General features: G+C 42.0%; 1 protein-coding gene across 1 annotated transcript in view; it reads left to right on the top strand.

Annotated features, from left to right (window-relative positions):
• kcnt1b (potassium sodium-activated channel subfamily T member 1b) overlaps positions 1-14,552 on the top strand; it is a gene marked incomplete at both ends in the record, with an annotated part of 159,410 nt that overhangs the window by 64,873 nt on the left and 79,985 nt on the right. The gene's annotated exons all lie outside the window — the stretch shown is intronic.

The following is a 14,552-nucleotide window of genomic DNA, read 5'->3' as shown; positions in this document are numbered from 1 at the left end:
TCATACATATCATACATCAACATAATAATGTGTCCTACAGTGAACGTCAATAGGCTACTGTACGTTAAGCAGGGTTTCAACAGGCATGTTTGTACAGTATGAGTGTGTGTGGTCACTGTGAGTGAGTTGATTTGATGCTTTCTGGGGTCATGTTCCTTTCGATGGAGACGAATAATACTGCTCCTGAGGGAGCTTGTATAATTGCCACGTTAGAAGCATCTATTGGCATGAGAGTGTTTCCTCTGTCTGGTCTCTGTTTGTTGGTCCACTTTTGTGGTGAATTCTTGAGTGGAAATCTAAGCCTGAGTTCGATGCGTCACCTTGTAAGTGAATGCACTCTGGTGCCCTGCCAGTCCCCTATCGTCACACAACAAGGCCTACCAAAGGGCCCCCAAAGGGCTTTGGTTGTACTTAAACCATTTTGGGCGCAAACCCCTTTTGGTGCATTGTTATAATGTAGCTATTGAAAAAATAGCAGATCTACAAGCTCATAGCGCGCCACCGAGTGGCGCGCTACGAGCTTGTAGGTCTGCTATTTTTTGAAAAATCATTAAAATGTGGCGCAAATCATTGAATATACTGTATATTTCAGAGTGAACATTTTTAACTAAAATATTTGCTTCTGGGGGGGTCGGGGTCCCTGCTGGAACTACATATTTTGAGATGGGGGTCCGACCGTGGCCCAATAGAGATAATTCTGGGGGTCCTTGACATGAAAAAGGTTGAGCACCACTGACATAAAAAAAATTCTCAGAGAAATGTTAGGATTTAGAAACCTTTTTTTTATCAACCTCAGTCCAAAATGGGTTAAAGCAAAAATGATACTTTGGTGGAGGTTTGGGTCGTGTATAGTTATCTTGCCAGGTTATAACTCTATATATTATTATTATTATTATTATTATTGTTATTATTATTATTATTATTATTATTATTATTATTATTATTATTATTATTATTATTATTATTATATATTAGCGAGATATCTTCCATAGTTGTTTGGTAGTCATTCAAAAAGGATATAAATAGTCAAATGCAACAGGAAGATTACTATTTGTGTTAATGCAGTGCAGGTTTTGTAATGTTACATGAATGGAAAAATCTGCAGTTGTTGTTTGCGTTAATTTCTATGCTAAAAGAGTGACTTTGAGACCGGTTTCACTGCAACATGAGACCGCGGGGAGACTATTTCTAACCGGGTGTGATATTTAATGCCATATTTAGCCATTGCGAGCGCAAATATCCGATGTGTCCCTCCCAGGGCCAGGAGCTGAGCAGCAACAAACAACCCGAAGCCTGAAGTGACATGGCTCGGCGGCCAATAGAATGAGGGGTTGGAGCCATCTTTGAATCTGTTTGGGAACATGACTCACTGTGTACAAACACTGGAAGTTTCCTATATTAGCCCATTCTGACCTGAGATCAGATTCATACGAGGTTTCCACTGGACACAAGCCCACAATGTACTTTTAGCTTATTGATCACGCCAACGAGATTTGGTGTAGAGGGGAAAAGAAGGGTTGGACCTCAACTTCCAAAAGTCTCGCTCCTGTGCCACAACAATGTGTACCGCCTTACCAACTGTCATTAAGACAAGTGCAATCCCTAGACTCCTTCAAAACCGCTCTCAAAGGGCAACTACGGACGGCTGCAATTCGAAACCGGCCCCTTGTAAAATCTGAATTCAACCCCACCCCACCCCTTTTCCCCCCTCACTGTATATGTTTATGTCTCCCAACGGGGTGGGGGGGTGGGGGCATACTTTATTCAGGGCTTATACTTTTTGAGTGGTGCAACCCACTCCCAAGGAACAGCAATGTCCGTGTCCGTGTGTTCACCTATGTGTTCATTAATGAGCACCAGTATAATGAGTACCAGTAGGGGCGCTGTTGTGCCAGAAACACAGAGAGAGAGATAGTGCTGCACTGTTGCCTGCTAATGAGAGAAAGAAAGAAAGAAAGAAAGAAAGAAAGAAAGAAAGAAAGAAAGAAAGAAAGAAAGAAATGTACTATGTTTACCCAGGGTAACTGGACTAAGGAAAGGAAAGGTACTATGTTTACTCAGGGTAACTGGACTAAGGAAAGGAAAGGTACTATGTTTACCCAGGGTAACTGGACTAAGGAAAGGAAAGGTACTATGTTTACCCAGGGTAACTGGACTAAGGAAAGGAAAGGTACTATGTTTACCCAGGGTAACTGGACTAAGGAAAGGAAAGGTACTATGTTTACCCAGGGTAACTGGACTAAGGAAAGGAAAGGTACTATGTTTACCCAGGGTAACTGGACTAAGGAAAGGAAAGGTATACTATGTTTACCCAGGGTAACTGGACTAAGCTCAAGAACTTGTTTACAACCAGGCCCTATAGAACATTTCATGGTAGAGGTTCAATGCCTTGCTCAAGGGCACTTCAGCGTTTTTTTAATTTTAACGTCCCGGTCCGGGGATACGAACTATAGCGACCTTCCGATATCAAGACCGCTCCGCAAACCGTTCGGCCACCGCTGCCCCTAAGAAAGAGAGAGAGAGAGGGGGGTGGGGGGGTGGGGGGGGGTGGGGGGGAGAGGGGAGTTGCTCCACTCAGTTCACACGGGTGTCTGTTTGACTTCCTTTGTGCCCAGACAGACTCCAGTGTATTTTGTTGACCAAACCATCCGCAGCAACCATGTTTGCCGACCGAAGGCGGATGCCATTTATGTCATTATAGCGAGCTGTCCAAGGTGACCGTAACCCATTCTGACCTGAGATCAGATTCTAAAAAAGTCTTCTACATCCTGACAGTTTTCATTCTGACCTGAGATCAGATTCTAAAAAAATGTCTTCTATGTCAGTCGCTCTTCGATTTTGTGGCGCGCTATGAGCTTGTAGATCTGCTATTTTTCAATAGCTAAAGCACGACATGATGCTAACACCAAAATGGGTTCCCGCCCAGAATGGGGTTACACACGGTGGCGGTTTTGGCTGCTTGCTTGGTGCCATTCTATCGCTGGCGATAACAATACAGCAGGTGACCAATCAGCATGCAGGAGCATATCAAATCACTGTGTAAAATGGGAACAACGTACATCAGGCTGTGATATTTGTACCATTAAGGGATAATGGCTTGAACTTTACTGTATAGCTTCAGCTCGCTGCCTCGCTGCTTTGCTACGGTCACAACGGAACCATTATTATTATTACGTTTGTTCTCTGCATTCATATTAACCAATTTTCACCTGAGATCAGATTAAAAAAAATGTCTTATACATCCTGACAGTTTTCTGAAAAAGCTATGTTTCTATGTCAGTCGTTCTTCGATTTTTCAAAAATAGCAGACCTACAAGCTCGTAGCGCGCCACTCGGTGGCGCGCTACGAGCTTGTAGGTCTGCTATTTTTCAATAGCTAAAGCATAACATAATGCTAACACCAAAAAGGGGTTAATTCATAATACTAGAGCGTTGCCCACGGGGCCTCAACAGCGGTGACACATTCACACGTACCAAACACCAATCAAGCAAATGTTTGGTCGTTTTTTTGGGGCCACCACAATGCTTTTCCAATGGGAGTCACGTCATGGTTTGATCAAACACTTGTGTTTGATGGGGGGGGGGGGGGGGGGGGAGGGGCAGAACACCACCAGCAATCAGCAATCAAACACAAATGTTTGATCAAACCATGTGACTCCCATTGGAAAAGCATTGTGGTGGCCCCAAAAAAACGACCAAACATTTGCTTGATTGGTGTTTGGTACGTGTGAACTAGGCCTGATGAAACAATGCCATGAGGGGGTTAATCGATTAATTTATATATTAAATGAATAAAACAACCTTCTCAATTATCTAATCGTGAAAGTCATCAATAGAATAATCACTAAGAAGATTAACAGTAATCAATACAACTTAGTATACTGTATACATAGATATTTCAGAGTCGATTTCAGATTCAAATTCAACACATTGTTTAACCCATTTTGGGCATTTTGTTATGCTTTAGCTATTGAAAAATAGCAGATCTACAAGCTCGTAGCGCGCCACTCTGTGGCGCGCTACGAGCTTGTAGGTCTGCTATTTTTGAAAAAAATCGAAGAACGACTGACATAGAAACATAGCTTTTTCTAGAAAACTGTCAGGATGTAGAAGACATTTTTAGAATCTGATCTCAGGTCAGAATGAAAACTGTCAGGATGTAGAAGACATTTTTAGAATCTGATCTCAGGTCAGAATGGGTTAACTGATTTCAGCTGGTCTCCCCTCCAGCCTTAAGTTACTTCTGTTACTTCAGTTGAACCTCGGGTGAAGACGACCTCTCCAGAACTACTTATATTTGTACAGTATGTAGGCTACTGTACTCGCAGCTGCTGTCCAACTGAAAGAGATGCGATCATATTTCACCTAATGAGGAACTATTCCCTCTTCCACGCTGGTCAACAGGTGCAGGACAAACAGAAAGTAAAAATAACTAGAGGTTTCATGCGGAAGGTTGTGGGTTCAAAAACCTGTCTGGGGTTGTACGTCAGCAAGGGCATGCAACGGTCGTACCGGGGTTCCTCTAACAGCCAAAATAAAACGGGCTCAGATCTGAGCCAAGTCTCCCGAGGAGGCGCGTCTGAAGCCTGTCCTGGATAGGAAGGAATCTCCGGACGTAGAAACGGATGACGACCGCATTGACCTTAACTGTGTCCATGAGAATGGGACAGACATGACATGATTGACTTTTAATCAGTGTATCTTTTGTGCCAGTGTCTTGAAATAAATTCCCTCAAGGCATTCGGGGAAACATCGCAACACCCAGCAACCCGAACACAATGCCTCCGGTCGCGAACTCGTCCGTTCGCTGTCTATATTAGCTGAAGCATAAAATCAGAGGCTGTCGCTATTATGGCTCCCATTGTTTATTGCAGATCACAGATTAATGTATGAATCCTTAACGCATTTAGACCAGAGTTAAAAACATTCTCTTTGAAAGAATATAATTATATTCATGGACTGCGCCACATTTTTATGATTTCTTTGAAAAATAGCAGACCTACAAGCTCGTAGCGTGCCACTCGGTGGCGCGCTATGAGCTTGTAGATCTGCTAGGAGGAGCAATTAGGGGTTCAGTGTCTTGCTCAAGGACACTTCGACACACCAACTCTGGGGGAGCCCACAGGGATCGAACTAGGCAATTAACCTTGTGATTACCATCCAGCCACCCTGTCTACCCCTGAGCCACCGTACAGACACAGGGGGGAAAGCATCAATTAAAATGAAACAAGTACAATAACCTCAGGAGTGATCAAAGGCCATTGGAAATAAATGAGTCTTATAACCTCTTAAACCCCAGGGAGGTAAAAGGGGGTAAATCCACAACATCAGAGTTGGAACCGGAGACCGATTGGGTCTCCGTTGACCCGTTGAGTTCTGTTCAGAGGTGGACAGCCGCTGCCCCCGCCGGTGGGGGGCAATTAAGAAGATAATTAAAAGCCTCAATAGACGGTGGTAAAGGGCAGCCTGTCCCAGAGCCTATAGGGGGCGCCGCAGCAGCAAAGGCACGATCTGATCTCCCCTACAATCTATATGGGATTTTATATTTTATTGTTATTGCGGGGAAAGCTAGCTTTCGTGGAAAATAGCAGATCTGCTGTTTTTAAGCTTTTCCTGCAATACAGATGCTGGGGTTTAAGCTTTCCCTGCAATACAGATGCTGGGGTTTAAGTTGTTCAATACAGTTCTAGTTCTACTGTATATGTGCAATTCAGTCAGACAACTCACGAATAGATTTAACCAATGTTTTTAATTATAGAATGAGAATACAAATAATGATATTTGACTTGGCGTTCGGCTCTGCAGCATTTTCTCCATGCTCGGCGTGATTAAACACTGTCATAAAACATGGGGAACATAAATAACAGAGCCCACCGGTGGTGCTGGGGTGGTGGTGGTGGGAGCAAACATCACATAACAACCAGGAACCATATGCAGAGGAAGGCAGGAAGAAGCATGCAGTCTATAGTGAGCTTAAGTAGCCTGCCCAATTGGTCAGCTGACTGCCACATCAGCGAATGACGTGTGGGACTTGCACACACTTATATTCACCCACATAGAAATTCAGCATGGCGTAGGTACCCTCACAAAAAACATGCAGTAATCCTGGTCTCTCTAAACTGCCTCCCCCTACTGGCCAGCCGGGGCGCCTGATGGAGGGGGAAAGGAACTGGTTGGAATAACGTGTTCCTTCCACGCGCTACGTCCAACCAGGGAAACTCCCCCCTGTCAGGTGTAAAGGAGCAACTTGGACACTCAGGCATGAAGGAAGCATGAGTTCAAGTCCGTTGCTCTCCCCTTGTCCCCCATATATGGGGACTAGGTTGGCGGAGGGTGTGTAGAGCCCAGGATCACATTAGATGATTGACACAGGGGTGAAAAATGGGTTAAGAAATCGTGGGATAAAAATTATAAAGAAAAAAGAAAATAAATGCAACATGTAAACCCCTTGAGTATACTATGCGCCTTTGAGCACGGCATGAACTCCCTGGAGTACGTCTGACTGAACTAACTCCTCAGGCTATACGTCTCATTTTCAGAACAGCAAATATATTCCGTCCACCGCGGTCCAATCACAGCTTGGAGCCAACTCGGACAGCATGCTCATCAAAGCACGCTCCCTCCTCATTGGTTGTTGCCTGCAGGGCGTTTGGTATACCCATGAGGCCCTCTTGCTACTCAGTCAGATCCATTGGTTTAGCGTAGAGAGTTTAACCCATTCTGACCTGAGATCAGATTCTAAAAATGTCTTCTACATCCTGACAGTTTTCCATTCTGACCTGAGATCAGATTCTAAAAATGTCTTCTATGTCCGTCGCTCTTCGATTTTTCAAAAATAGCAGACCTACAAGCTCGTAGCGCGCCACTCGGTGGCGCGCTATGAGCTTGTAGATCTGCTATTTTTCAATAGCTAAAGCATAACATGATGCTAATACCAAAATGGGATCCAGCGCAATATGGGTTAATAATACACAGTCAGATCCATTGGTTTAGCGTATAGAGAGTACTATACACAGTCAGATCCATTGGTTTAGCGTAGAGAGAGTACTATACACAGTCAGATCCATTGGTTTAGCGTAGAGAGAGTACTATACACAGTCAGATCCATTGGTTTAGCGTAGAGAGAGTACTATACACAGTCAGATCCATTGGTTTAGCGTAGAGAGAGTACTATACACAGTCAGATCCATTGGTTTAGCGTATAGAGAGTACTATACACAGTCAGATCCATTGGTTTAGCGTAGAGAGAGTACTATACACAGTCAGATCCATTGGTTTAGCGTAGAGAGAGTACTATACACAGTCAGATCCATTGGTTTAGCGTATAGAGAGTACTAATACACAGTCAGATCCATTGGTTTAGCGTATAGAGAGTACTAATACACAGTCAGATCCATTGGTTTAGCGTATAGAGAGTACTATACACAGTCAGATCCATTGGTTTAGCGTATAGAGAGTACTATACACAGTCAGATCCATTGGTTTAGCGTATAGAGAGTACTATACACAGTCAGATCCATTGGTTTAGCGTAGACTAGAGAGTACTATACACAGTCAGATCCATTGGTTTAGCGTAGAGAGAGTACTAATACACAGTCAGATCCATTGGTTTAGCGTATAGAGAGTACTATACACAGTCAGATCCATTGGTTTAGCGTATAGAGAGTACTATACACAGTCAGATCCATTGGTTTAGCGTATAGAGAGTACTATACACAGTCAGATCCATTGGTTTAGCGTAGAGAGAGTACTATACACAGTCAGATCCATTGGTTTAGCGTAGAGAGAGTACTATACACAGTCAGATCCATTGGTTTAGCGTAGAGAGAGTACTATACACAGTCAGATCCATTGGTTTAGCGTAGAGAGAGTACTATACACAGTCAGATCCATTGGTTTAGCGTAGAGAGAGTACTATACACAGTCAGATCCATTGGTTTAGCGTAGAGAGAGTACTAATACACAGTCAGATCCATTGGTTTAGCGTATAGAGAGTACTATACACAGTCAGATCCATTGGTTTAGCGTAGACTAGAGAGTACTATACACAGTCAGATCCATTGGTTTAGCGTATAGAGAGTACTATACACAGTCAGATCCATTGGTTTAGCGTAGACTAGAGAGTACTATACACAGTCAGATCCATTGGTTTAGCGTATAGAGAGTACTAATACACAGTCAGATCCATTGGTTTAGCGTATAGAGAGTACTATACACAGTCAGATCCATTGGTTTAGCGTAGACTAGAGAGTACTATACACAGTCAGATCCATTGGTTTAGCGTAGAGAGAGTACTATACACAGTCAGATCCATTGGTTTAGCGTAGACTAGAGAGTACTATACACAGTCAGATCCATTGGTTTAGCGTAGACTAGAGAGTACTATACACAGTCAGATCCATTGGTTTAGCGTAGACTAGAGAGTACTATACACAGTCAGATCCATTGGTTTAGCGTATAGAGAGTACTAATACACAGTCAGATCCATTGGTTTAGCGTATAGAGAGTACTATACACAGTCAGATCCATTGGTTTAGCGTATAGAGAGTACTATACACAGTCAGATCCATTGGTTTAGCGTAGACTAGAGAGTACTATACACAGTCAGATCCATTGGTTTAGCGTATAGAGAGTACTATACACAGTCAGATCCATTGGTTTAGCGTAGAGAGAGTACTAATACACAGTCAGATCCATTGGTTTAGCGTATAGAGAGTACTATACACAGTCAGATCCATTGGTTTAGCGTAGACTAGAGAGTACTATACACAGTCAGATCCATTGGTTTAGCGTATAGAGAGTACTATACACAGTCAGATCCATTGGTTTAGCGTATAGAGAGTACTATACACAGTCAGATCCATTGGTTTAGCGTAGACTAGAGAGTACTATACACAGTCAGATCCATTGGTTTAGCGTATAGAGAGTACTATACACAGTCAGATCCATTGGTTTAGCGTATAGAGAGTACTATACACAGTCAGATCCATTGGTTTAGCGTAGACTAGAGAGTACTATACACAGTCAGATCCATTGGTTTAGCGTAGACTAGAGAGTGTACTAAAAGTGGAACCAAATCCAATGATGTAACTTCAAATATTGGTGAGATTGTATTCAATGGTTGCTCTTGATTAGAAATTGATATTCCAAAATAGTCTCCTCGTCGTCTTACAGTGACACGAGTCTCAAAGTCCCTTTTTTAACACATAAATGAACGCAAACTAAATCGTCCGTTTGGTTTAATTGGTACACACTCTTTGAGTTACAGACCCATAAGGGTCCATTTGGTAACACTTAACTTCCGTCTCCTTTATGACATTTCTTTATTTAATTTGACATTGTTTTATTGTGTTACTTTGTGTATCTTTCTTATTATATTTCCTATGAATGTCTTCTCTTCTCTGTTGTTTCTATACGTACTGTAATTCTTTATGGTGTTTTGTAAAATAATTGTTCTCAGAGTGGGATCCGGGCAGTGTTGTTTTTGGCAGCCAATTTCTATTTTAGTTTTAGTCATAGTCTCTTGAATAGTTTTCACTTGTTAGTTTTAGTCACATTTTAGTCACCTGGAATGTTCTAGTGTTTAGTCTAGTTTTAGTCGACTAAATGTCATACGATTTTAGTCGACTAAATCTACAATTGATTTAGTCGACTAAAATGTGTTTTGACAGGCCTTAATGTCGTTGTAATGACATATTTTACACTTTGGTTGCATGCTGAAAATAGCAGATCTACAATCTTGTAACGCGTCGCGCTGCGACGCATTGCGTCTGCTATTAGCGTCTGCTATTTTCAGCATGCAACCCAGCATAAAACTGGAACTCTTGTCCACTAGTCACTTACTAATATTTTAGTCTAGTTCTTATTTGTTGACGAAATTGTCAGTATATTTAGTCTTAATTTTAGTCATCATAGATTCGTTTTTATTTCGTTTTAGTCAGTGAAAAACATTTTTCGAACATTTTTCGTCTTAGTTTTAGTCGACGAAAACAACACTGGATCCGGGAACCCCCAGGGGTCCTTGGGGGGGTTCCAGGGGGGGTCCCCAGGAAAATGACTGATATAGTTAGGAACCATATAGACCCTTACAGGACTGTAACTCTGAGAATTCTGCCTTCTCATCCTTGAAATGTAAAAGTTTAAGAACCACTTCCGTAAAGCACTTTGTAACCTTGTTTGGGAAAAGCACTAAAACAAATGAAGTTAATTCATATACCATTATTCATACCAACCAAATTATCTTCAAGTTTTGAAATAGGAGTCTCTCTTTATTTGATGAGTCAGAGACTCATTTCATTTCTCCCTTAGAAGCATCCAAATTACAGATGCTTTATAGGACTGCATTGCTCCCTCTCTCTCAATGGCTCTGCTTGCCATTGGAACATCACTAAGATACGTAGTAAGATTAATACTTTATTTTGTTTTTTTATTTAGAATGTAACTCAGAGGCCTATACGGAGAGCGTCACTTCTCCTTAACCCATTTTGGGCAGGAACCCCTTGTTTTACTTTAGCTATTGAAAAATAGCAGATCCGTCATAGTCGTGAAAATGTGGTGCAAATCTTTGATTATATATTTCAGAGTGAACATAAAAATATATATATATTTGCTTCTGGGGGGGGGGGGGTCCCTGGAACTACATATTTTGAGATGGGGGGTCCGTGGCCCAATACAGATAATTCTGGGGGTCCTTGACATGAAAAAGGTTGAGCACCACTGACATAGAAACATGGGTTTTTCAGAAAAATGTTAGGATTTAGAAGCCTTTTTCTTTCATACTGTAGACCTCATTCCAAAATGGGTTAAATCAAAATACTATCTGTAATCTGCATGTACAGTATCGACTGTATCGTCTTCTCATTCCAAACGGTGAACTTAAAGCATACATGATACAATTCCTGAAAATAATTAGATGACACTAACGACTAACATAGTGTACAGTACGTGCACAGGCCATGTGTTAATTGTCTCCTTTCTAACAGTGTTGATTTTGACAGCACATTTTGATTTTAGTTTAAGTCATAGTCTCTTGATTCGTTTTCATTTAGTTTTAGTCACAATAGTCACCTGGAATGTTTTAGTGTTAATCTAGTTTTAGTCGACTAAATGTCACAAGAGTTTAGTCGACTAAATCTATACAGTTGATTTAGTCGACTAAAATGTATTTTGGCGGGCCTTGTTGCCGTCGTAATGACTGATTCTACACTAGCTGAAAATAGCAGATCAACAAGCTTGTAGATCTGTTATTTCTTTTGGCTATCTTGTCCACTATAGTCCCTTCCTAACATTTTAGTCTAGTTTTTATTTGTTGTCGAAATTGTCAATACATTTATTCTTAGTCTTAGTTTTAGTCACCATAGCTTAGTTTTCATTTAGTTTCCATTTAGTTTTCGTCAGTGATTCAACGGAATCAACACTGCTTTCTAAAGCATGTTTTAAACATGTTCCTCCTGCGACGTTGGCTCCCTGCTGACATGGTATTAACACGGGTCAGCATGTCTCATGTTTCCTTCAGTACGGCGTCTTTGAACAGCCAGCCCTTCTCTTCTCAACACCCACTCAATTCAACTCAATTCAATTCAAAGTGCTTTATTGGCATGAGAGAAAACAAAAGTCTACGTTGCCAAAGCAGAAAGCACAATGATTATATAGTCTTTAGGGTGGTTGTGTTCCGTTTGATATCCTTCAGTCCTATCACAGCAAACTCACGAATCTTGCTGCATGTGTTTGCACATTGTCATACTTCGCCCAGCAGATATGGGAGGGTTTTTTTGTCATTGGTCATGTTTTCTAAATCTCCGTGTGTGTGTGTGGTTGTAATCTGTGGGAAGTATGTGTGTCTCTGATGTCTTGGTACAATGAATGGACAGATGGTCACTCCCACTCGCTCACCCAGACATCAGTCCACACTCGCTCCGTTGTCCCTTTGAAGATCAGAGTCCTTCCCACACGTGTACCTGTAGATCAGTAGACTTCCCAACCTCTTCCTCCAAAAATCCCGAAGGCGTCTGCTGGCCGCGGCCCACATACCTCATCTGACCACCCGACATAACACAGACAGCACCCATTCAGCCGCCGCGTTTAAAGTGGTCAGGGTTGTGTGGGTCACGGGGCCTTTTCAGAACTGGTTTATTCCCCCTAGTATGTCTTTTAGAAACCACTGTTTCAGACGTTGTAGGTGGTGCTAGCCCTACAGCATGGTGTGTGATCTCCCTCTTCACTCACTGTAGCAGTGGCGTGCACAGACATTTAGAGGGGCAGGTGCTCAAGTGAAAAAAGGGCACCTTGTGCAGCGCATTTTGGGGCGGGAACCCATTTTGGTGCTTTAGCTATTGAAAAATAGCAGATCTACAAGCTCATAGCGCGCCACCGAGTGGCGCGCTACGAGCTTGTAGGTCTGCTATTTTCTTTTAATCGAAGAACCTCTGACATAGAAACATAGCTTTAGATTGTGGGGGCCTAAATAATATAGTAGAAGCGTTTTTTTTTAATCAAGATTTGATCAATGTCACCGCATGGTCCACACACTACAAATTAAGAAAAAAAATAAAACCTTTTTTTTTTTTTTAAAGAGCACATTGCCAAAAGGGCAGGGGGTGCTCTAGCACCCCCTAGTGTCTATCTGTGCACGCCACTGCGCTGTGGCCCTGAGACCCAATCACAGCAGAGCACAGTGCTGTCCGGCGTTGGGGAGGCTGTGGCCCTGAGACCCAATCACAGCAGAGCACAGTGCTGTCCCGGCGTTGGGAGGCTACATGTGCGGAATGGTAAATCTTTCAGCCTACGGTATTTCCAAACATCAAGAAATTGTCAAACTTCAAACACAGTACAGTCCAGTCGATGTCTTGTAAGGACGACAGACAAAGGGAGAAACAGACAAAACTAAATTGCGGCTGTGAAAACGACACCTTTGAAATGGGCTCTATGTCTATAACCCATTCTGGGCCGGGGAACCCCTGTTGGTGTTTTAAGCATTTTGTTATGCTTTAGCTATTGAAAAATGTGCCTCAAATCTTTGAATATATATTATTACAGAGTGAACATTTTAACTCAAACCTTTGCTTCTGGGGAGGTCCCTGGAACAACATATTTTCAGATGGGGTTCGGCAGCCAATTACATATAATCTTGGGTGTCCTTGACATGACAATGTTTGAGAACCACTGACATAGAAACATGGGGTATTCAGAAAAATGTTAGGATTTAGAAGACCAATTTTGTAGAATCGTTCCCTAGGTCAAAATGGCACATAAAAACGACTCCAGGGTGTCTAATGAAGTACTGTCACCTCATAGACACATGAAAAACTGGAAAAATACAACAATTGTGGCACTCCATCTTTAAAAATCACTGTGAACCGAGTGGTGCAACTCCCCTTTCTCTCGCCCCCCCCTTCCCCTCTCTCTCTCCCTCTCTCTCTCTCCTCTCTCTCTCTCTCTCTCTCTCTCTCTCTCTCTCTCTCTCTCTCTCTCTCTCTCTCTCTCTCTCTCTCTCTCTCTCTCTCATTAGCAGGCAACAGTGCAGCACTGTCTCTCTCTCTCCGTTTCTGGCAAACAGCGCCCCTACTGGTACTCATTATATGATGCTCATTAATGAACACATAGGTGAACACGGGAACACGGACATTGCTGTTCCTTGGAGTGGTTGCACCACTCAAAAAACAAGCATGGAAGCAAGCATTCAGAATGGGACTCCAGTGGTTCTGGTGGATAAAGATATCCTCAGTGAGTCATCATGCTTTTACTGTGTTTGTTTTTGGACCTTACATAAACACACTGTACAGTACAGAATGTAGGCCAGTGTAATGAGATCTCAGACCCGCCGGGCGAACATGAGGGCTGAACAGAATAGATGTATCTGCTCTGACAGCTGTGGACAGAGTATTCAACGCCAGTAAATGTACTTTAAGGTCCAAGTAGAAATACTCCTGGCAAGATATATTATACTCAAAAGGACAACTGTAAAATTTGTTCTGGAGTATACTTGCTTTAAAAAAAATGCTTGAGTACAAAAGTTTTTTTTTTTTTTTTAATATGTAATGCTGTGTTAAAATGTGGACATTTAAGAAATAAATCATCAAGATTTTCAAGATGTTTTCCAAATATATCAAATACAGTGAAATTGGACATTATTAGAAAAGTAGTGAAAGTAAGTATCCAAAAACAGAACGAGTTTGACACTTTTATGTCAATCAACAATAAATCAACTTATGGCCCAATCAATCAATCAATCCCTTCGAAGTGCAAAGGGATTAAACAGCCTATAGTCACTTTATGTACAGTTTATATACAGTATACAAATATATTTAGCTAAAAGTTACACAGTTGAATTTTAAGGAACAGCTAATTACAGTAGGCTACTCAAGTACTGTACATTTATGTATTTAGTTGTTTTTCATGTGTTTGATGTCACTATGATATGATGTTGTCTTGTGAACATTGGATGTCATCCAACTGTATGATGTACTGTGTGTGGGTGGTTGTGTTGATGGTTTGTGACAAACACACACACACACACACACACGCACACACACACACACGCACACACACACACA

The sequence above is a fragment of the Protomyctophum parallelum genome (assembly GCF_964188405.1).
Source record: "Protomyctophum parallelum genome assembly, chromosome: 15".
NCBI lineage: Eukaryota > Metazoa > Chordata > Actinopteri > Myctophiformes > Myctophidae > Protomyctophum > Protomyctophum parallelum.
This window is presented reverse-complemented; position numbering and strand designations above follow the sequence as displayed.